Source organism: Staurois parvus, unplaced genomic scaffold (assembly GCF_062004578.1).
Source record: "Staurois parvus isolate SC_StPar_1 unplaced genomic scaffold, SC_StPar_1.0 ptg000298l, whole genome shotgun sequence".
NCBI lineage: Eukaryota > Metazoa > Chordata > Amphibia > Anura > Ranidae > Staurois > Staurois parvus.
In genome coordinates this window covers 6836622-6859600 of record NW_028318094.1, presented here as the reverse complement: position 1 = coordinate 6859600, position 22979 = coordinate 6836622, and the positions used below count along the sequence as shown (strand labels likewise).

The 22979-nt window shown below is 46.4% G+C and overlaps 1 protein-coding gene across 6 annotated transcripts in view; it reads right to left on the bottom strand.

Annotated features, from left to right (window-relative positions):
- The window catches only part of SGCD (sarcoglycan delta), a 1017926-nt gene that overhangs the window by 952263 nt on the left and 42684 nt on the right, over window positions 1-22979 (bottom strand). For 3 of the 6 annotated variants that reach the window (XM_089682836.1, XM_089682833.1, XM_089682832.1), the window contains exon 1: window positions 5990-6128. The exons of the other annotated variants lie outside the window; for them this stretch is intronic. The gene's annotated coding sequence lies outside the window, so the exon portion shown is untranslated. Of the gene's footprint in view, window positions 1-5989; window positions 6129-22979 lie in introns of those variants that run through there. 6 annotated transcript variants of the gene reach the window in all.

The following is a 22979-nucleotide window of genomic DNA, read 5'->3' as shown; positions in this document are numbered from 1 at the left end:
AGCATCCCATGTACATTATGTGCAGCCCTACGGCCACGTCAGGAGCCACAGTTGAAGCCCCCCCCCCCCATACCTCATAATTTGACAGTCACTGCTGTAAATGGAATTGGAAAGTACAGCCCTGACAGAACCGAGGGCACCGCAGAGAAAAAAATACCCTTAGGAATTGACCATTATTAAGGGAAAATGGTTTTTGGCTGGGAGTTCCGTCATCTGCAGCCGGAACCCCCTCTTTAAATTGAGCGCAGCTCAGTTAAAAGCTTATTCCAATATATACTAAGAAATTGAAAAAAAGATTATCCTGAGCATTTTCCATTTAGCAGAGTGGATATTCTAGTGCAGCCTAGGCAGAGAATAAATTGCTTCTAGCTCCTTCTTGATCAAAAAAACAATATTTTAGTAGGAATTTTACTGCTGTTGTTCTTTTTATGACAGGCTATGAATATGTCTCTAATGCACTACTGCTTCCTGTCAGTCACAAATAACAAAAGTGCTGTATAAATTATCCGCCGGAGTCACAGGAGGATGCTTTCAAACTTTGGCTGGTCCCACACCTTGTTCACTGCATTGAAAATAAAATATGTATACATTGTGAGAAAGACGGCGGAGGGGGGGGAGCGACGAGCTGCGCTGTTTGCTTAAAGAGTGCAACTGCCTGTTTATACTGCTCTCCCTGAACAGCCAATTACTAATTCTCCGCAAATCATTCGCCTTCCAGACACAGATTGGAAATCTCTCTTGTAAGCAATGATTCCACATGTCTCACAGCCTCTGGAATACAGGCAGCTTTCAACGTGCAATTTACGATTAGTGCGACAAGCGGAGCGTCTGCCACTGATAGGACAGAGTCCGTGGGCACGACTCGCTTAGTCGCACATGTGCAAATACACACACAGATGTGCACATATGGGATCTAATAAAACAGGTAGTTGGTGGATTTACAGGTTGTAAAAGTTACAAACATTACATTTTAGCATACTGGTATGTGCGAGTATTATATATTATTACTAATATACAGGATTCATATAGCACCAATAGTTTGCCCACCGCTTTACAATATAAAGGGGGGCAGTACAATTACAGCACAGGCCAATACAGAAGGAATTGGAGGACCCTGCTCATAGAGCTTACAATCTAAAGTGGGGGGGGGGTATACAAGGCTCTTTAGCACATATTTTTTAGCACACAGGCTGGTGTGCGTTGTGTAAGGACAGTGCAGTGCGTTGTTAAAACAAATTGCAATTTACTTTTCTTTTCTTTTTTTTACTTGATTGATGTGATAAAAAATTACTTCATTCAACTCTATGCATCAACGGTCCGGGCGTTGTGATGTGCTGTGGGGAGATGACATGTGTTGAGGTGCATTGCGCTGCGTAAACGCATTTCAGTGCAGCATTATTGGGTTAACAGGCCACATGACAATTGTATTGAGCCTGTGTTGGTGTAAGCAGGTCAAAGCAGCTCAACAAATATGATGTGAACAAGTCCAACTATGCAAACTTTATTTCTTTGTAGTTTATCTATCTACCTACCTATCTATCTATCTATCTATCTATCTATCTATCTATCTATCTATCGATCTATCGTACTCTATCTATCTATCTCTATCTATCTATCTATCTATCTATTTACCTATCTATCTATCTATCTATCTCCATCTATATCTATCTTACTCTATCTATCTATCTATCTATCTATCTATCTATCTATCTATCTATCTCCATCTATATCTATCTTACTCTATCTATCTATCTATCTATCTATCTCCATCTATATCTATCTTACTCTATCTATCTATCTCTCCATCTATCTATCTCCATCTATATCTATCTTACTCTATCTATCTATCTATCTATCTATCTATCTATCTATCTATCTATCTATCTATCTACCTATCATACTCTATCTATCGATTTACCTATCGTACTCTACCTATCTTATCTATCTATCTATCTATCTATCTATCTATCTATCTATCTATTGTACTCTATCTATCTATCTATCTATTGTACTCTATCTATCTATCTATCTATCTATCTATCTATCAATCTATCATCTATCCTTTTTAACGCCGGAGGGTGGGAATGATCAGTGATCATGTAACCACTGTGATTGGCTGTCACAGTGGTCATATGATTGGAAGCCGATCCAGCTATCTACCGATGTCTCCTCTGGACTTAGTGGTGTTTTCGGCAGCTCGATCTTTGTGATGGGAGCATATAGGGATCGGGCTCCCAGCACAAAAACGCTGACCACCCAGGGACGCATCTGTGGGCGTGGAAGTTAAAGCCCAGCTTTATGCCACTGCACATATGAGTTACTGCAGCGTAAAGGGAATAGTATTCTAACTGTTTGGCTCTCCTATGGAACCTTTGGCTTCAACATTTTCTAAAGTTAGCCATACAAAGGGCTCTGAACAAGAGAAATCTAATGTAATCCTCCATCTACCCTAAAAAGCACAGATGGAGGAATCTCCCCTGCCAGATATTGTATTGCCCATGGCTGCCTGGATACTTGAACATTTACATTATCTAATTGAATGCACTCTTTGTCTGGCCAACAATTTTGCGCCTTCTTCCTTCAGTTATTTCAATCAAAGTTTGTTGAGCAGGTTGGTGCTGACAAGGCCACTCACAGCTCAAAATCTTAGCAGTTTACTGACAGCTTACAGTGTTACTAAACCCAGGACCCTCCAATCACTATATCTGGTCTCTCACAGTACACAGAACATGGAAATGCAATTATTTTAGTAAATATATACTGCTAAATGCCTTTTCTCATCAGCAGTTAGAGCATTCTTGTGACTTCTATCAGTGTCCAGCAGAGCACTGGTTAAAGCCTGTAGGAGGAGTTTTCATTCTCCTCTGATTGTCCTATGAGGCTGCATAACCCCTGACCCTCCGTCTGGACAGTACTGATTAGCCCTGTGTTGACCACATGCACTCTCTCAAGAAAAAAAACTCTCCAGCAATACACAACAAACTGAGCATGTGCTCAGACTTTGTTCTATCAGCAGATGGATTGAAGACAGTAGAAGAAGGGGAGGATCAGAGAAGACCGAACCAAAAATCCTTTTTAGACAATGCAGAGGAGTAACCCTTTAGGTTCCACAGTGAGTATAACAAGCATGCTTTACTGCACATACAGACTGATTTTACTGTTGTGGGTTTAGTAGCACTTTAAGTCACTGACCTTTAACAAATTTTCACATATGTTTTGTCAGTCAGTCGGTCAGCAGTTTTGAAAGTACTGAAGACAGCAAAGCAGCCAGGCTTTTAGTATTTTCAATGGCCTATTTGTTTCAAGGCATGCTTACTTTACCCTCCAATGGGTGACATGTTTAAGAATATAGACTTTCTCCTTGAAGTATATCTGTCTATCCGACAGATATGATGTGAACAAGTCCAACCACACAAACTTTATTTCTTTGTAGTCTTTCTATCTCTCTATCTATCTCTCCTTTTAGATCAGACATCTTTAAGACACCCAGATGCATCCTATGAACACATTATGGACTCTACTTATCAAATCATGGAAGGTTACTTGTTAAGGTAAAGAACAATTAGGGATTTGAAGTGACCCATTACAACTGATCACAAAACATTTCTCTGCAGTGAACCTGGGCTACTCTATATCACGGAATAAACCAAAACATGCACAATACCATGACTGTCAATAAAAAGCCTTTTATTTGGACTTCTTGAAGCTGCTGAAATGTGATTGGTACTGGTTCTCAACTTCCATTCCTCCAATACAGTCATTATCATGTGGGCTCAACAAAGTGCAAATTAGAAAATTCCTCGGATGTCCAGTCATAACCATGTCTAAGTAAGAGTGGAAAAATAACTGATATTCCATATATGTGTATATATATATATATATATATATATATATATATATATATATATATATATATATATATATATATATATATATATATTATATATGTGTATATATTATATACATGTGTATCAAAAATTCATGCTATCAATTCAATGCCTAATAAAGAAATACTTGAAATCACTGTGCCGCTGAACACTAAGTAAACATTAGGCGGCCCACAGACTTGAGATCAAAGTAGGGCAATGGGCTACTTCCTTCCTGATCAGGCTACAGACACATCAATGGAGGTAGGTGGCCATCAGTAGCTGTTGTAGGAAGTGGAGATGTTACAATCCTGTCCCAATGTGTAATATTTCTCGTCCACCAAGATACCCTGTATTGGAATCCCCTTCATCTCATCCCCCCTCTGCTCTTCATTTACATTAAAGCGAACATTCGGCCAAGCACTGGTAATTATGACTTGGTCCCTGACTACTAGTACCAGAAGATGACCAGATCCCATCTGCATGGCTGACCACCCTCATAGTTCAATGGGCACCTTTAGTCTTGGCTGTATGTATTCAGTTTTGGTTAAAACACTCCTTCACTGCTGTTCTTTCCATTATAGGTGGATGGGTGAATCGCCAACTAACTTCAAACATCAAAACTTTTCAGTTTCAGTTCTCCTTTTGCAACCTTTGTCTTGCCCAGAAGTCTTACTCCACCTGCTGCATTCCCAACCATGTAATATAGATGAAGAATCCAAGAGGGAGACCCTTTTTTCTTAAAATCGTCATGTCAGGCGTGAAGAATATGCAACCATGCGTAAGGATCTCATCTCCAGTCTCCATAAAACGCGAAAAATCGATGGTTGATCAAGCACTCGGGCATCTGCCCAAAACCAAATATTAGTTTTTATGTAGACTCATCTTTGAAAATTAGGAAAACAGTTTGAATGAATGGAAAAGCAAACCTGCCTGCAAAGTGGAAGGAAATCCACCTCCAATAAACCGTTCTGTCTCCAAACAGCATACATCATTTTCACATTCCTGCCTATTAATGGTGGTGCCAATGCATTCCAAGCAACATATGTACGAGGAATGTTTAAGCAGCAGTATCTAATGCGTTTCAACTGACAGATGTGTCAGTAACATGCAACCAGTAGTTCAAAGTAAACAGCAGTAGATGAGAATGATCAGCAGATAAAAGTAAGCTATGAAACCTCGAAATGGGACCTCCATACGTATCTGATGGCGAGCCAGCCAGGGTGGTACTACAAATCCCAGCATGCTGGGAGAAGTAGTTCTACCGCTGTTAGCAAGCCACATTAAATTCCTCTGTTTCATATCATCAAACTCCATATGTCATAAGCTATAGGCAACGGCTGATAATCAGGGCTTGGCACTCAGTGGTGGGGAACTGTATCTAGAGCATACATTCCATCCACAAGTTAAGGGGCAGATATTGGAGTATGGGCATGGATGAAATGTCATGGATGAAATGTCATGGATGAAATGTCAGAGACACTGTCAGATGATTCACATTTACAAGTGATGGTCCACATTCTGCTATTGATCCCCAGCCACAGACATACATTTCTGTATGTGAAGCCAGCAGATCCAGGCACAGCTACACAGTGCTATTCCAGGTTTAAATGACTCCAAGTAGTGACACACTGATCATGTATATGGCATCGAAATCCACAGCCACACTTACTTGCCATGCTGATCCAACATGTCATAGAAACATTCATGAAGAAGGATGTAGTGGACTGTCAGATGACCTGTTCCAACATGTATACAATGTTCTTTCCCCACTTCCATATGACAGGATAGGATGCCTACTGCTGCCACTGGCACCCCACTCTCTGCTTCATTCTGAGCCAGGCATGCCCAACTTAACACAGCCCTTGCCCCACTTCCAGTGGCCAGGTCCCGGATGAAGGCACAGCTCCTCTGTCACCAGCACAGATGGCTAATCACACAGAGCACTGGCCGCCTATTCACACTGCTGCCAGCTGACGAGTGACAGGGACCCGCTGCTGGGACTTCCATCCCCGATGGCCAGATGTGGGGACCAGAGGCAGCTGCACCGATCCCCTCCCCACACAGAACCCAGCGATGTCCCCTCCACCCGACAGCGCTGATCGCCGGCTGCACCCACTGACCTCGCTCCGCGGCCGGTGACAGCTCCTCCTCCCGCTACAGTCCGAGGACGATCCAGGACCAGCGGCGGCCGGAGGCTCCGGGAAAGTCCATGAGTAGCCCGGGAGCAGGACGGCCTCTGATCAGTCAGCACTCCCTCTCCTCTCCTCCCCTCCGCCTATCCTCCTCCCTTCTCCACTCCTCCATCACCCTCCCTCCATCCTCCCTCCTCTCGTCTCCATCCGTCCGCTCTCTGCACCCTGCCTGAGATCAGCCCGTGTATACTCTGTATACTGCGATCCCCGAGACTGACCACTCTGTACACTGCGATCCCCCATGCTGCCCACTCTGTACACTCCTCCATCACCCTCCCTCCATCCAGCCTCCCTCCTCTCTTCTCCATCCGTCCGCTCTCTGCACCCTGCCTGAGATCAGCCCGTGTATACTGTGTATACTGCGATCAACGCGACTGACCACTCTGTACACTCCGATCCCCGATACTGACTCCGATCCCCGAGACTGACCACTCTGTACACTCCTCCATCACCCTCCCTCCTCTCTTCTCCATCCGTCAGCTCTCTGCACCGTGCCTGAAATCAGCCCGTGTATACTCTGTATACTGCGATCCCCGAGACTGACCACTCTGTACACTGCGATCCCCGATACTGACCGCTCTGTACACTCCGATCCCCGAGACTGCCCACTCTGTATACTGCGATCCCCGATACTGACTCCGATCCCTGATACTGACCACTCTCTACACTCCTCCATCACCCTCCCTCCATCCAGCCTCCCTCCTATCTTCTCCATCCGTCCACTCTCTGCACCCTGCCTGAGATCAGCCCATGTATACTCTGTATACTGCGATCCCCGAGACTGACCACACCGTACACTCCGATCACCGATACTGACCACTCTGTACAATCCGATCCCCGATACTGACTCCGATCCCTGAGACTGCCCACTCCGTACACTCCGATGCCCGAGACTGCCCACTCCGTACGCTCTGATCCCCCATACTGCCCACTCCGATCCCCGAGACTGCCCACTCTGTACACTCCGATCCCCGAGACTGCCCACTCCGTACACTCCGATCCCCCATACTGCCCCCTCTGTGCACTCCGATCCCCCATACTGCCCACTCTGTGCACTCCTATCCCCCATACTGCCCACTCTGTACACTCCTATCCCCCATACTGCCCCCTCTGTACACTCCGATCCCCCATACTGCCCACTCCGTACACTCCAATCCCCCATACTGCCCCCTCTGTGCACTCCGATCCCCCATACTGCCCCCTCTGTGCACTCCGATCCCCCATACTGCCCACTCTGTGCACTCCTATCCGCCATACTGCCCACTCTGTACACTCCGATCCCCCATGCTGCCTACTTTGTACACGCCGATCCCCCATGCTGCCCACTGTACACTCCGATCCCCCATACTGCCCACTCTGTACACTCCGATCCCCCATGCTGCCCACTCCGTACACTCCGATCCCCCATGCTGCCCACTCCGTACACTCCGATCCCCCATGCTGCCCACTCCATACACTCCGATCCCCCATGCTGCCCACTCCGTACACTCCTATCCCCCATGCTGCCCACTCTGTACACTCCGATCCCCAATACTGCCCCCTACGTACACTCCGATCCCCCATACTGCCCACTCCATAAACTCCGATCCCCGATACTTCTCACTGTACACTCCGATCCCCCATACTGTCCCCTCTGTACACACCGATCCCCCATACTGCGCACTCTGTACACTCCGATCCCCCATACTGCCCACTCTGTACACTCCGATCCCCCATGCTGCACACTCCGATCCCCCATACTGCCCCCTCTGTACACTCCGATCCCCCATACTGCTCACTGTACACTTCGATCCCCCATACTGCCCCTTCTGTACACTCCGATCTTCCATACTGCCCACTCTGTACACTGCAATCCCCCATACTGCCCACTCTGTACACTCCTCCATCACCCTCCCTCCATCCAGCCTCCCTCCTCTCTTCTCCATCCGTCCGCTCTCTGCACCCTGCCTGAGACTCCGCCCATGTATACTCTGCATACTGCGATCCCCCATGCTGCCCACTTTGTACACTCCGATCCCCCATATTGCCCACTTCGTACAATCTGATCCCCCATGCTGCCCCCTCTGTACACTCCGATCCCCCAGACTGCCCCCTCTGTACACTCCAATCCCCCATACTGCCCCCTCTGTATTCTCCGATCCCCCATACTGCCCCTCTGTACACTCCAATCCCTGAAACTGCCCAGTCTGTACACTCCAATCCCCGATACCCAATCTGTACACTCCAATCCCCAATACTGCCCACTCTGTACACTCCGATCCCCGATACTGCCCACTCTGTACACTCCGATCCCCGATACTGCCCACTCTGTACACTCCGATCCCCCATACTGCCCACACTGTACACTCCGATCCCCGAGACTACCCACTCTGTACACTCCGATCCCCTATACTGCTCACTCTGTACACTCCGATCCCCAATGCTGCCCACTCTGTACACTCCGATCCACAAGACTGCCCACTCTGTACACTCCAATCCCCCATACTGCCCACTCTGTACACTGCGATCACCGATGCTACCCACTCTGTACAGGCCAATCCCCGATGCTGCCCACTCTGTACACTATGATCCCTCATACTGCCCACTCTGTACACTCCTATCCCTGAGACTGCCCACTCTGTACACTCCGATCCGCCATACTGCCCACACTGTACACTCCGATCCGCCATACTGCCCACTCTGTACACTCCGATCCGCCATACTGCCCACTCTGTACACTCCGATCCCCGATACTGCCCACTCTGTACACTCCGATCCCCGATACTGCCCACTCTGTACACTCCGATCCCCCATACTGCCCACTCTGTACACTCCGATCCCCAAGACTGCCCACTCTGTACACTCCAATCCCCCATACTGCCCACTCTGTACACTACGATCACCGATGCTACCCACTCTGTACAGGCCAATCCCCGATGCTACTCACTCTGTACACTGCTATACCCGATACTACCCACTCTGTACACCCCAATACCTAGTCTGTATACTCTGCTCCCATCTACTCCACAATACCTAGTCTGTATACTCTGCTCCCATCTACTCCCCAATACCTAGTCTGTATATTCTGCTCCCATCTACTCCCCAGTACCTAGTCTGTATACTCTGCTCCCATCTACTCCCCAATACCTAGTCTGTATACTCTGCTCCCATCTACTCCCCAATACCTAGTCTGTATACTCTGCTCCCATCTACTCCCCAATACCTAGCCTGTATACTCTGCTCCCATCTACTCCCCAATACCTAGTCTGTATACTCTGCTCCCACCTACTCCCCAATACCTATTTTGTTCACTTTGCTCCCATCTACTCCCCAACACCTAGTCTGTATACTCTGCTCCCATTTATTCCACAATACCTAGTCTGTATACTCTGCTCCCATCTACACCCCAATACCTAGTCTGTATACTCTGCTCCCATCTACTCCCCAATACCTAGTCTGTATATTCTGCTCCCATCTACTCCCCAATACCTAGTCTGTATACTCTGCTCCCATCTACTCCCCAATACCTAGTCTGTATACTCTGCTCCCATCTACTCCCCAATACCTAGTCTGTATACTCTGCTCCCATCTACTCCCCAATACCTAGCCTGTATACTCTGCTCCCATCTACTCCCCAATACCTAGCCTGTATACTCTGCTCCCATCTACTCCCCAATACCTCGTCTGTATACTCTGCTCCCATCTACTCCCCAATACCTAGTCTGTATACTCTGCTCCCATCTACTCCCCAATACCTAGTCTGTATACTCTGCTCCCATCTACTCCCCAATACCTAGTCTGTATACTCTGCTTCCATCTACTCCCCAATACCTATTTTGTTCACTTTGCTCCCTTCTACTCCCCAATACCTAGCCTGTATACTCTGCTCCCATCTACTCCACAATACCTAGTCTGTATACTCTGCTCCCATCTACTCCCCAATACCTAGTCTGTATATTCTGCTCCCATCTACTCCCCAGTACCTATTTTGTTCACTTTGCTCCCATCTACTCCCCAATACCTAGTCTGTATACTCTGCTCCCATCTACTCCCCAATACCTAGTCTGTATACTCTGCTCCCATCTACTCCCCAATACCTAGTCTGTATACTCTGCTCCCATCTACACCCCAATACCTAGTCTGTATACTCTGCTCCCATCTACTCCCCAATACCTAGCCTGTATACTCTGCTCCCATCTACTCCCCAATACCTAGTCTGTATACTCTGCTCCCATCTACTCCCCAATACCTATTTTGTTCACTTTGCTCCCATCTACTCCCCAACACCTAGTCTGTATACTCTGCTCCCATTTATTCCACAATACCTAGTCTGTATACTCTGCTCCCATCTACTCCCCAATACCTAGTCTGTATATTCTGCTCCCATCTACTCCCCAATACCTAGTCTGTATACTCTGCTCCCATCTACTCCCCAATACCTAGCCTGTATACTCTGCTCCCATCTACTCCCCAATACCTATTTTGTTCACTTTGCTCCCATCTACTCCCCAACACCTAGTCTGTATACTCTGCTCCCATTTATTCCACAATACCTAGTCTGTATATTATACAGGTTTATTATTATTATTATACAGGATTTATAAAGTGCCAACAGTTTGTGCAGTGCTTTATAACATGAGGGCAGACATTACAGTTACAATACAATTCAATACAGGAGGAATCAGAGGGCCCTGCTTATTAGAGTTTACAATCTAAAATGAAGGGCAAGTGATACAAAAGGTAATAACTGTGGGGCGTGAGCTAATGGAAAAAATAAAAGTACAGTTGTTAGGTGGAGGCAATATAGGCTTCTCTGAAGAGATGAGGTAGAGAATTTTAGAAGATTGGAGAGTCTCGGGGGAAGTTTGCAATAGAAGTAATGATAATCAGTGCAAATACTGGACCAAAGTCCAAAAAGTCTAGTAGTATTTAGAAATAGTCTGGGTGACTTGGATAAGGGGGGGGGGGGTCCGTGTGGCACTCAGGGAAAGCTCCATGCAGTACTGTAGCAGACTCTGTGTAGTAAGGAGAGAAGAAGAAGCGCCTCGCATGTTGGGTATTGGGGTGTAGAAACACCATGTGGAACGGCTGTTACTGAAGCTTGTATCGTCCGCGTCTCAATGGTAGGGAGCGTGGTCCAGGAAGGAGACAGATGTGGAGCCGGCCGGCATGCACGTACTCCTAAAGATGGCTGCTGGAACGCACGCTGAACCGCAACGTCGGCGTAGGCGTGATGTCGTCAGTGACCAAGATGCAATGGGAAGCATTTCGGAGCATGCGCTGGCCTCTAGTGGCGGAAGCGCGCTCCTTTCTCAAGCAGGGGAATCACTTGAGGAGTACTTGCATACCGGCTCCCTCCTGAACCACGCTCCCTACCATTGAGATGCGGACGATACAGGCACCAGTGACAGCCGTTCCACATGGTGTTTCTACACCACAATACCCTACATGCTTTTATTACTCAATTAACATGTGAGTGTTCCTACTTTTTATTATATATTAAAGTGGTCTGCTGCACTTAGAGGCGCTCCTTCTTCTCTCCTTACTACACAGAGTCTCAGGGGAAGACCTGGAGGCAAGAATAGACTTAGGAGGAATGAAGAGAACGATTAGGTTGGTATTTTAAGACTAGGTTAGTGATGTAGCTGGGTGCTAAGTTGTGAATGGCTTTGTCAGTTATTGCTAGTATTTTGAATTTAATTTGTTGGGTGAGCGGAAGCTAGTGGAGGAATTGGCTGAGAGGGGGAACAAACAATGAACGGTTGGTAAGGTGGTCTGGTAGGAGCATTCATGATGACATGAAGGGGTGATAGCCTATGTAAAGGTAAGCCAATGAGGAGGTAGCTGCAGTAGTCAAGGCAAGAGTTAACCAGAGAGTGAATTAGAATCTTTGTAGTTTTCATTGGTTAGAAAGGTGCATATTTTGGAGATCCTGCAGAGGTTGAGGCCAGAAAGCTTTGGACAGTGATTGGATGTGAGGCTGAAAGGATAGTTCAGAGTCCAGGATTACACCTAGCACCCTGGTATGCTCTTGATAGAGAAGTCAAGGAAAGAGGTACAGTACATGGGGGAGGAAATATTATGAGTTTACTTTTGGATAGATTGAGTTTGAGGAAATGGTGTGACATCCACACTGATATGTCTGTTAGTAAATTAGTAATGCGTGACAAGACTGATGGAGTGAGCTGAGCGGTAGAGAGATAGATTTGGGAGTCATCAGCAGAGAAATGGTATTGAAAGTCATGGGTGGCTATCAGCTGACCCAGAGAGGAGGTGTAGATCAAGAATAGGAAAGGTCTAAGAACAGAACCTTGGGGGATCCCAACAGAAAAAGGAAGAAGAGACGAGGTCGTAGAATTGTAAGTGACACTAAAGGTGTGGTGGGATAGTTAGAATGAAGAGTACAGTCATGGAGAACATATACTCTGCTTCCATCTACTCTTTCCCCATTACGTAGTCTGTACACTCTGCTCCCATCTACTCTACATTGTCTGTATACTCTGCTTCCATCTACTCTGTTCCTCAATACCTAGTCTGTATACTCTGCTCTCATCTACTCCTCAGTACCTAGTCTGTATGCTCTGTTTCCATCTACTCTGATCTCAATACTTGGTCTGAACACTCGGCTCCCATCTACTCTGATACCCAATACCTAGTTTGTATACTCTGCTTCCATTAACTCTGCACCCCATAGCTTAGTCTGTATACTTTGAACCCATCTACTCTACCTAGTCTGAATACTCTGCTCCCATCTACTTCCCAATACCTAGTTTGTATACTCTGCTTCCATCTACCCTGATCCCTAATACTTAGTCTGTATGCTCTGCTCCCATTTACTCCCCAATACCTAGTCTATATACTCTGCTCCTGTCTACTCCACAATACCTAGTATGTATACTCTGCTCCCATCTACTCCCCAATACCTAGTCTGTACACTCTGCTCCCATCTACTCCCCAGTAGCTAGTCTGTATCCTCTGCTTCCATCTACTCTGATCTCCAATACCTGATCTGTACACTCTGCTCCCAACTATCCTGGTCCCCAATTCCTAGTGTGTATACTCTGCTTCCATTAACTGTTCTCTACTCTGTTCCTCTCTATCTATTCTGTATACTTTGCTCTTCTTTACTCTTCTCCCCTCTACCTAGTCTGTATACTCTGCTCCTCTCAACTCTTCTCTCTTCTACCTAGTCTGTATACTCTGGTCTTCTCTACTCTGCTCCCTTTTAGCTTGTCTGTAAACTCTGCTACCTTCTACCTAGTCTGTATTTCTGGTGACCTGCCATTTCAAAAAAGGAAGCATCAAAACAGTCTGTTGTCATTCATTTACACAATATTTTTATATTTAAGGTACAATCAGGGTAATAATTGTCATTTTTCAAATTTTTGGAGACAATTTCTGTGTTGGAATACTAGTTTTTCCTGGAAAAAATTAGTGTTAACTAAAACCTTCAGGGCCCCAGTTCAAGAAACCATGAAGGGCCCCAAATAAAACCTCAACTGGGCTCTTCCTTTGAACCCAGGGCCCTTCCTACTGATCTCAGGGCCCTTTACTACAGTCCCTCAGTGGGACCCTTCCACATGTTCTGCAACGGGCCCCCTTTCTAATTACTTAGAGTCCCCCCACGGTGGTGGAACACCAGGGCCCTGTCGTAAGTGCTACTTTTGTGACCCTGGTAGTTCCGCAACTGGAGTAGGTATGTCTTTGAATTGTGTCAGTTAGCAGAGGAGCGGACGGAGTTAGTATGGCAGTGGACTTTGTCAGTAGGCAATGGATGAGGTCAGTCGTTTTTATTTTTATTTTATATCTTTATTACTTTTTACCATTTGGAGGTTTATTTTACAATTTTTTTCACAATTTTTTAGGAGCCCAGTTGAGGGACTAAACAAATCTGTGATGTTTCACCTTAACCAGAGAAATGCAGCACTGTGAGGGAAGGGGGGGGGAAACCCGGGGAGCACACAGGGGCTGTGGGCAGCAGAAAGAAGAGGATGCTGGACGGGAAGGGTGACAGGGGCAACATGTAGAGGAAGTGATGCCCTCCATTTTCCTCCTGCAGCCACTGAATGCTGGTGGGAGGGAGAGGAGAAGAAGCTGGGTCCTCTATATGCTACCCCCGCCACCCCTCCTATGTGACAAGGGAGCCACACAGGTCTCCTGGAGCATGGGGCTGGGTCCCAATTGTGACCCCTGTAGTTACACTTGATGTTAACCTATTTTTTTCGCTCATCAAACATTGAGGGGTTTAAAGATATCCATTTTGAACTATTATCTTATGTGCTATGTAGCACTCTGCACATCTCTACTCTGCTTCCACCCCCTTTTTTGTCTGTATACTCTTCTGTTCTCTACACTGCTCCGCTCTGCTTTGTCTGTACTGCTTTCCCTTACTCTATTCATTTCTACCTTGTCTGTATACTCTGCTTTTCTCTACTGAGTCTTTATATTTGTCAGGACTGGGCTCCTGCTACTGCTGGTTTCCTGACCCTGGCTCGCCTGATTACCCACTCTTGTATCCAAACCATGGCTTCTGTTTTGGCTACTTTCTGAACTATGTTATTTTTGCTTTTTCATTAATGGTGTGTTTTTAACTGCACTTTCTGTCTCTTCCTGGTTCATGGTTCCTGAAATTATGCATGGCCCATGAATTCAGAAGATGCAAGCAATCCACTTAGTCATAATATTTTTTCCAGATTAGAGAAGCAGGAACACCGCTTGGATTAGTTTGACATAGCATTACAAATGCTCCTAATCGTAACTGTTAATCTGGATCCTCCTACCCCGGCTTCTCCGGTACAGTAGCAAAAGAAAACAATTACTCCTGTGCATGGGTGTGATAGACCAGGGTAGATAGAATGCCCTATGAACCCACATCCAGGGATATTAAGGCCTTCAAACAAAAGAGGAAGGGTGCACGAGCCTAGTGCATTATCCCTGCAGGTTTATTTTTAGTATAAAATGCTAAAAACATACTCACAAACATAAATAGTATATAGTAAAATCAACACTCATGGCGCAGAGGATGTGAAGACCCAAGTGGACCCAATGCCAGGAGAAGCCAGGATACAAGATATCAAGGGTACACCCGCTTCTTCCAGTACAACCAGTGTTGCAAACCTTCCCTGCTGCTGCTTCTATCTCAATTCAGGCAGCCACTTCTGATACTACCACTGTAAAAGGTATGACTTCTTCTGCTCCGCTTCCCCAGCGGTTTGGGGGTGATCCAGCTCACTGCAGATGGTTTCTCAACCAGGTTGGAATATATTTTGAGATACTGCCCCAGGTGTTCCGTATGAACAGAAGCAAAGTAGGCTTCACTATTTCTTTGCTTTCTGACAAAGCCTTGGCTTGGGCAAACCCTCTATAGGAGACACAAAAACTCATTGTCCAGAATTACCCTGAGCTTGTGGCCTCCTTTAAAAGGGTATTTGATATTCCCGCTTGCTCCACCTCTGCTGCCAAGAGCCTCATGTCCATTAAACAGAGCACAAGAACTGTTGCCGACTACGCAATTGAATTCCGTATTCTGGCAGCAGAGGTTGGTTGGAACAATGAGGCTCTCATGGCTGCTTTTTCCCATGGCCTCTCTGATAACAGTAAAGATGAGATTGCAGCTCAAGATATACCTAAGAATCTTCAGGAGTTAATCTCATTTGCCATTCTCATTGATACCAGACTCCAAGAGAGACCTTACTTTAACAGCCTCCTGCCCACCATATAGGGAAATGATGGGTACAAGGTGGTTCTCTCGTTCTAGGAGGACGTCATATGACATCCTCCCACTCTAACCACACATGCGCACCCCCGGGGGCACGCAGCGCGATGATTGGTGGTGTGCTGTGTCCCTGGGACACAACGGACCACTGATCAATGGAAAGAGCCGAAGACGTCGGCTCTGTCATGTGATCAGCTGTGTCCAATCACAGCTGATCGCATGTAAAGAAGGAAATGCCGGTTATCGGTATTCCTCTCCTCACGCTGACAGCTCGTGAAAGAGGAAAGCCGGTAATCGTCATTCCTCAAAGGGGACATGTACATTGATCATCAGGGCATGATCAGTGTGCCCTGATGATCAGTGTAGACCCACCAGTGCCACCTGTCAGCGCCCATTAATGCCACCTGTCATTACCCATCAATGCCACCTGCCAGTGCCCATCAGTGCCACATCAATGCCACATATCAGTGCCCTTCTGAGCTGCCTTTCAGTGTCACCTATCAGTGCCACCTATCAATGCCAGTCAGTGCCGCCTATCAGTGCAGGGTCAGTGCCGCCTATCAGTGTGCATCAGTGCCGCCTAACAGTGCCACCTAACAGTGCCAGTCAGTGCTGCCTGTCAGTGCTGCCTATCAGTACCACCTATCAGTGTCATATATGAGTGCTGCCTTTCAGTGCCCATCAGTGATGCCTGCCAATGCCCATCAGTGCCACGTACCAGTGCCTCCTAATCAGTGCCCATCAGTGCTGATTATCAGTGCCCATCAGTGCAGCCTATCAGTGCCCATCACTGCAGCCTCATTAGTGCACATCAGTGAAGAAGAAAAATCACTTATTTACAAAATTTTATAACAGAAACTAAGAAAAAACTTTTTTTTTTCAAAATTCTCAGTTGTTTTTGGTTTGCAAAAAATAAAAAACCCAGAGGTGATTAAGTACCATCAAAAGAAAGCTCTATCCGTCTCAAAAAAATGATTAAAATTTCATATGGGTACAGTGTTGCATGACCGCTCGATTGTCATTCAAAATGCGACAGCACTGAAAGCTGAAAAATGGCCTGGGCAGGAAGGGGGTATAAGTGCCCCGTAGGCAACCACTTGATAAAGTTAAAGTGGTTAAAGTGATTCTACAGGTTCAAGGTTTTTTACCATCATGCATTCTATACATGATGGTAAAAAACCTTCTCTGTGCAGCATCCAGCCAAGCCCCCGCCCCCCTCCCAATACTCACCTAAGCCCCCTCTTGATCCAGCGATATGCACTGGAGTCTCGGCTATCCCGAGACTCCCTCTCCTCATTGACTGAGACAGAAGCGGGAGCCATTGGCTCTCACTGCTGTCAATCACAGCCAGTGAACCAATGAGAAGAGAGAGGGGGCGGGGCAGAGCTGTGGCTTTGTGTGTGAATGAACAGATTGAGAAGCAGGTGTCCCCATAGCAAACTGCTTACTGTGGGGGCACCTGACAGGTGGGAGGGGCCAGGAGCGCCAGCGGGGGAACCATGAAGAGGAGGTGTTATGGACCACCTGGTGTACTCTAGCAGTCCACAGGACAGGATTCCCCAGGGCGCGGAGTCTAAGCCCCAGTCCGCTTGTTCACCAGAGCCCCTGATGGTGGGGATGGGCTTGGAGCGAACAGTGACCAGGTCGCGGCCCCTGAGTACACCCACCTGAGGTAGAGGAATCACCAGAGGTAATGACAGGTAGAGAGCCTGACGTGAAGAGGCAGACAGGTCTGGAGAGTAGCAGCTAATCCGTGCGGGTCGGATGGATGGCTGAGCAATAGCGTGGTCAAACGGGCCAGGTCTGTAACAGAGGGGTCAGCGTAGTACAAGGCAGCAGGCAGAAGAATAGTCAGGTCACTCGCCGGGGTTGGTACCAGTAGTTCAGATCAGGTAGGGATATCCAAAAGAGAGGTCAAACTTAGCCAGGGGTCAGAGCAGGAGAAGTCAGCAGGGGTCAGGTCCAGGCAGGTCAGCAACGAATCTCAAACAACGGGAACACAGGAACAAGATCAGACCATACCACAACTTGTGTCTGTGCAGGGCTGGTTTAAGTAGCCCGCCCTGCACCTGACAGGCGCAGCCTAGGTCCTAGTGCCTGCCCAGCACCGTCATAGGTGATGGGTGCGCCTGGGTCCTAGTGCCCTGCTGCCTGCATGTCTTGACAGACACCATGCGTCACGATGGTCCCTGACATGAGGATCTGGACTACTCTGTGCAAAACCATTGCACACAGCGGGTATGTATAGACATGTTTATTATTAAAAAATATATATATATAAAAAATAAGCCTTTAGAATCAATTTAAGGAGCAGTTGTATAAGTCTCCTGCACGTTTGGCTCCGAGCTTTGCATTACTATCTATGCCTCCTGGGCCTGAGTCCTCCAGTGAGGTAGAGCACAAGCAGCTGGGCTTCACACCTCCCTCTGCCGAAGAAAGGGCCTTTAGGAGAAGGGAGAGATTTGGTCTTCACTGTGGCCAAGCAGATCACTTATTGAAGTCTTGCCCAACCTTTCCGGGAAACGCCCACACCTGAGGTCCTGTGGGGGACAGACCTTAGGTGGCGTCTTTGCATCCCCAGCTAGCCTTAAAGAAAAGACTCTAATTCTAGTTACCATTTCCTGGTCTAAGTTTTTAATTGACACCCAGGCACTAATCAATTCTGGGGCTGCAGGCTTGTTCATAGATAGTGCCTTCTTGTTGAAGCACTCGATATGGCTGCAGTCTCGTGCCTTCCCACTTGCCATTGAGGCTATTGATGGTTGACCTCTACAGGCTGCCCATATGACCCATGAAACTGCTCTGTTAACTGGCTCTTCACCATGAGATAATCCAATTCCAATTCATTTTCTCACCCAGTTGTCATTGGTTATCCTTGGTTACAAAAGCACAATCCTTCATATGATTGTCAGAGAGCCATGGTTCTGTCATGTCACCATAATGCACTAATACTTGTTTTCAGAAACTGAGTAGGGTCTTGTGCACGTCTTCTGTCTCTTCTTTGCCAAAAGAGTACAGTAATTCTCGGATGTCTTTGACAAAGGTCAGACCGGTATTTTGCTGCCACATCGGCCTTATGACTGCACAATTGATCTTCAACCTGGTGCAATTCCTCCTCGTGGCCAGGTTTGTCCTCTGTCTCTCAGAGGATAAGGCTAAGGAGGAGTATTTTGCAAATTCACTATCTCGGGGGTTCATCCGCAAATCTTCTCCTGTCAGTGCTGGGCGGTTTTTTGTGAAAAAGAAGAGTGGTGAACTTAGGCCCTGTATCAATTATAAGAGTCTCAATCGCATTACTGTTAAATTTGCTTATCCGATCCCATTGACAACTGAATTATTTTACTGCCTCAAGAAAGCAATGGTCTTCACTAAGCTCGATTTGAGAGGGGCATTTAGTCTCGTGAGGATTAAAGAGGGCCACGAATGAAAGGCTGTATTTAATACTGGACACTACAAATATTTCATAATGCCCTTTGGTCTCTGCAGTATTCCAGGAATTTATTAACAATGTCCTCCAAGATATGCTGCAGCAATGTGTGGTGGTTTACCTCGATGATATTCTCATATATTCAAAATCCCTAGAGAATCGCCACACAGACATCTCCTTGAGAGAGAACAACCTGTATTGCAAATTGGAAAAGTGTGAGTGTCATCTCAAATAGGTAAAATTTTTGGGTTATGTCATATCTGCTGATGGGTTTTTCATGGACCCAGAGAAACTATCTGCAGCCTTACAGTGGCCTCAACCCATAGGTCTACATGCTTTACAACGTTTTCTTGGCTTTGCCAATTAATATCAGAAATGTATTCTTAATTTCTCTTCTCTGGTCAAACCCCTGACTGATATGACCAGAAAGGAGGGCAGCCCCAGAATTGGTCTCTGGATTCCATTAAAGCCTTTGAATCTCTCAAGGCTGCTTTTGCTGCAGCCCCACTGCTGGCACATCCTAATCCTACGTTATTCTTCATTCTTGAGGTTGATGCATTTGAGACTGGAGTAGGCGCTCTCCTTTCTCAACGTCCTACCCCTGTGGGCCCTTTGCATCAGTGTGGCTACTTTTCTAAAAAATTGTCATCAGCAGAATGCAATTAAAAAATTGAGGACAGAGAATTATTAGCCATCATTTTAGCTCTTAAAGAATGGAGGCATCTCCTCAAGGGTATTACTGTGCCGGTCCTCATTTTGACTGACCATAAGAATCTCACATTCTTGTCTGAGGCTAAACCGCTTATCTCCTAGAAGGGCTCGGTGGACCCTTTTTCTGTCAAGCTTCAATTACATAGTCTCATTCTAACCCGGAACGCAAAATATAAGGGCAGATGCATTATCACGGCAGTTTTTCTCCTCTTCCAAAATGGAGTCTCTTCCTACTCCTATGATACCTCTGAACTGCATTTTGGCCACTAATTGCACTAGTCTCACTTCACCTTTGGGTGCAAAAATTCCGGCTTCTCAAATCCATTCTCCTGGAAAACCTCATGACCGCTGCTTCACCAACAAGAATCTCCACACTGCTTTGCTCCAGACCTACAATTCTTCCAAAGCAGCTAGGCACCCAGGGAAAAAGCAACTCATATTGTCTTTGCCTCAACAATTCTGGTGATCTAGTCTCCTTGCTGATGTAACCGCCTTTGTAGCTGCTTGTCCTGTGTGTTCTCAGATTAAAATACCTTCCAGTAGGCCTTCTACAACCCAAACCCAGTGGAGAGAGAACTTTGACCCACTTGTCTATTAATTGTATTGTGGATTTACCTAAGTCCCAGGGCAATACAGTTATTGTTATGGTGGTTGACCCGTTTTTGAAAATGTCACATTGCTAAAGAAGTTGCCTACATCCAAAGAACTGGCATCAATATTCACTCGGGAGGTCTTGCAGTTACATGGGTTCCTTCTGTTCGGCATATCACCTGTAGTCCAATGAGGCTGTAGAATGGGCCAACCAAGCCTTGGAACAGTTCCTACATTGCTATAATTGAGACTACCATAACAACTGGCCTTGTTGACCTGTTACCTTGGGCGGAGTTTACTCACAATAATGCCATCAATGCCACCTCTCAATTATGTCTGTTTATCTCGAACTATGGGTTCCAGCCATCCATGTTGCCTGATACATTTTTTCCGCAGAAAATTTCTGAGGTAGAGGAACATCTGAACATCAGACCCAAGAACCCTTGCAATGCTCCAGAGAGTGGTACAAACTCCAGGCTCCTACCTGCACCCTCCTAACAAGTTGGGGAGAGGGTCTGGCTGTCTTCCCATAACCTCCAACTCCATGTTCTCTCTCTAAAACTGGTGCCTCGGTATATTGGGCCCTTCCACATACTCTGTAGGGTTAATTCAGTAGCATACGCATTAGATCTTCCTTCCAACATGTGCATTTCCAGCATATTCCATGTTTCCTTAGTAAAACCTTTGGTGTGTAACTGCTATGCCACCTCGGTACCACACCCTCAGGTTGACAACCATGATGAATGTGAGATACAATCTATCTATGACTCCCGTAGGTTTCGTGGACGCATACAATATCTAGATCACTGGAGGGGTTAGGGTCTGGAGGAAAGCTCTTAGGTCTCATCCTTAGATATGCTCCTCCTCTCCTCCGTACCTTCTATTTACATTTTCCCCTCAAGCCAGGTGCCCCCCCCCAAGGGGGAGGTATCATTAAGGAGGGGGTACTGTCAGGGCTGGGCTCCTGCTACTTAATGAGCAGCTCTTTTCTTTCAGTATTCAGAGGCTGCTCAGCTGTTGGTAATCACCAGCCACTCATTGTCTCCACAATGGTTTACCTGGATACAATTACCTGCCTCATTAGTCCAGCCTACAGCTAGCCCTTTTTGCCCTTTTAGCAGCTTAGCTCATTTCTTCGTTGCCCTTGCGTGGTCTATAATCTCCAGTGTGTTCCTACCCGTGTTCCTATGTATAACTCAGTCTGGCTGACTTCTCTTTCGATTCCTGTTCCTGATTTTTGGCTTCTGATTACGCTGATTTCTGGTTTCTTGACCCTGGCTCGTTTGATTACCCGCTTTGGCATCCAAACCCTGGCTTCTATTTTGACTATGTTCCTGAACTGTGTTATTTTTGCTATTTCATTAAGGGTGTGATTTTAACTGCACTTTCTGTCTCCACCTGGTTTGTGTTTTCTGACATTATTCTCCTATTCTCCCCTCTACCTACTCTACATACTCTGCTCCCCTTTACCATATTGATAAATTCTGCTCTTCTCCATGCTGCTCACTTCTACCTAGTCTGTATACTCTGCTTTTCACTACTCTACTCTACTCTACTCCCCCATCTAGTCTGTATACTCTGCTCTTCTCTACTCTACTCTACTCTACTCCCCCCTATCTAGTTTGTATATTCTGCTCTTCTCTACTCTACTCCCCCTTCTAGTCTGTATACTCTGTTCTTCTGTACTCTGCTCCCCTCTATCTAGTCTGTATACTCTGTTCTTCTGTACTCTGATCCCCTCTACCTAGTCCATATACTCTGTTCTTCTGTACTCTACTCCCTTCTACCTAGTCTGTATACTCTGTTCTTCTGTACTCTGCTCTCCTCTACCTAGTCTGTATACTCTGTTCTTCTGTACTCTGCTCTCCTCTACCTAGTCTGTATACTCTGATATTCTGTACTCTGCTCTCCTCTACCTAGTCTGTATACTCTGATATTCTGTACTCTGCTCCCCTCTACCTAGTCTATATACTCTATTCTTCTGTACTCTACTCCCTTCTACCTAGTCTGTATACTCTGTTCTTCTGTTCTCTGCTCCTCTCTACCTAGTCTGCATACTCTGTTATTCTGTACTCTGCTCCCCTCTACCTAGTCTGTATACTCTGTTCTTCTGTACTCTAATCCCCTCTACCTAGTCTGTATACTCTGTTCTTCTGAACTCTACCCCTTTTAGCTAGTCTGTATACTCTGTTCTTCTGTACTCTGCCCCCCATACCTAATCTGTATACTGTGTTTTTCTGTATCCTGCTCCCCTCTGCCTAGTATGTATACTCTGTTCTTCTGTACTCTGATCCCCTCTACCTAGTCCATATACTCTGTTCTTCTTTACTCTACTCCCCTCTACCTAGTCTGTATATTCTGTTTTTCTGCACTGTGCCCCTCCACCTAGTCTGTATACTCTGCACTTCCCCACTCTGCCTGGTCTGTATACTCTGCTCCTCTGCACCCCAGAGGTGTAGCTAGGGGGGGGGGGGCAGGGGGGTACATATGTCCCC